Below are 2,293 nucleotides of genomic sequence, written 5' to 3' on the forward strand. Positions count from 1 at the left end.
AATAAGATGGAGCTGAAGGAGTGGATGGGAGAGTGAGGAGAAGGTCCTGCTTTTATACTACTCCTGCACCGCCCCAGGCCCACAGTCACTGCATACGGGCAGTAATTTTACTACAGACTCATCCCCAAAGCAGACTGTCCTCCCAAATGCCCCAGGTTGTGTTTGGGTTTCTGTCAACGCTGCCATTTCATTTCCTCATTGCTGACATGGCCATTAGGCCACACAGGATCTTTTGAAGTGTTGGGATGAGAGGCCTGAGGCTTTCCCGAGCATGATCACGTCAGTGCAGGCAGAAGATGTGCCCCCATGTGCTGGAGAGGTCTGTGCAGGCAGAGCATGTGGCTGTGGGGAAATAAGTGATGAGTGTTTTTACAAACCCCTGTGAGGAAACATGGTCCTGGCTTCCCACCAATGCAATCCCCTCCTGAACACCTGAAGTCTTCCCTGCATGTGGGCATGCTGCATCCCTCTCCCTCCCTGGTGCCTGCCTGCTCGGGCCACAAGTCACTGGACATTGCCTCTCCAGGCACGTTTGTTACATTGCTGCTTTTTTGCCCAAGGAAATCTTCTCCTTTGGTGAAGACATTTCCTGGTTTATTTGGCAGAGTTGTCTCCTCTCGCTGCCATCTCTGGGGTACCCCAACCAGTGCTGTCAGCAGACTTGTGCAAAGAGAGCACTGTTCTCTCAAAACCCCTTGACCACTCAACAAGTCCTGTGGGCTCAGGTGCCTCTCCCCTCACTACGTGAGGGATATATTTGCTCTTGGGGCATTGTTGTCTTTGTCTCCCTCTCCTCACCCCATGATACACTTTGGCTGCACCCTTTGCAGGCTGAAGGCAGAAGGCCTTTGGGGCTGCCTGGACCTGTGGTGTGTGGGGACAGCCCAGTGCTTGAAGATAGTTTTCCTAGAAAAAGAATGGAGTTGCCCCAGGGATTGAGGCCTGGCAGGATCCTGCAGTGCCACTTGCCTGGGGAGGCTCAGGGAGGGAATGCACTCAGAAAAGCCCTGGGTACAAAACCTGCTCTCAAAATACACCAAGGACTGATGCACTTCCCTGCCCCGCAGACATGGAGGCGGCTGGGACGCGTCCCAGGAGGGCAAGGGAATGCCTTCAGTAGGCAAATTTCCAGGGAGAGACTCTCCTTACCAGTGGCAAGTCATGCTCCAATTTAGGTTGGCCTTGTGTCAGCCTTTTGGTGTGAGGCCAAGCCAGGGGTGCGTGGTGTCTGCAGACCTGTCCAAGGCAGGGCTGAATTCCCTTCCAGCAAGGGCAGCTCCATCCTGGCCCTGGGGATGCTTGCAGGACTGACAATGTGTATTGAAAAAGTGGCCTGTGCTTGTGTCCTGCAGGTTATGGTACAAAATGTGCAGGAAATTGTGTTCTGGGGTGAGAAGAGAGGGAGGAATATGGTTCTATCCCAAGAGCCAACAGACCCCTTCGACAGAGAGGACAGTGAGGCCCAAGCCAAAAGGGCTCCTTCAGGAATCACAGGATTAGGGAGGGCAACAATCTTCTGCCAGCAGTCTGCTGACAGCACTGGTTGGGGTACCCCAGAGATGGCAGCGAGAGGAGACAACTCTGCCAAATAAACCAGGAAATGTCTTCACCAAAGGAGAAGATTTCCTTGGGCAAAAAAACAGCAATGTAACAAACGTGCCTGGAGAGGCAATGCCCAGTGACTTGTGGCCCGAGCAGGCAGGCACCAGGGAGGGAGAGGGATGCAGCATGCCCACATGCAGGGAAGACTTCAGGTGTTCAGGAGGGGATTGCATTGGTGGGAAGCCAGGACCATGTTTCCTCACAGGGGTTTGTAAAAACACTCACCACTTATTTCCCCACAGCCACATGCTCTGCCTGCACAGACCTCTCCAGCACATGGGGGCACATCTTCTGCCTGCACTGACGTGATCATGCTCGGGAAAGCCTCGGGCCTCTCATCCCAACACTTCAAAAGATCCTGTGTGGCCTAATGGCCATGTCAGCAATGAGGAAATGAAATGGCAGCGTTGACAGAAACCCAAACATAACCTGGGGCATTTGGGAGGACAATCTGCTTTGGGGATGAGTCTGTAGTAAAATTACTGCCCATATGCAGTGACTGTGGGCCTGGGGCGGTGCAGGAGTAGTATAAAAGCAGGACCTTCTCCTCACTCTCCCATCTACTCCTTCAGCTCCATCTTATTGGGAACAAGGTGAGTTTTGAGCCCTTGTCTTTGTCTGGGTTCTCCTTGTGCCCTTCCTCCTTCCTTTTCTCTTCCACTTTGTACTTTTCTGGGATATTTAAGCATAT

The sequence above is a fragment of the Parus major genome, chromosome 27, assembly GCF_001522545.3.
Source record: "Parus major isolate Abel chromosome 27, Parus_major1.1, whole genome shotgun sequence".
Taxonomy (NCBI): Eukaryota; Metazoa; Chordata; class Aves; order Passeriformes; family Paridae; genus Parus; species Parus major.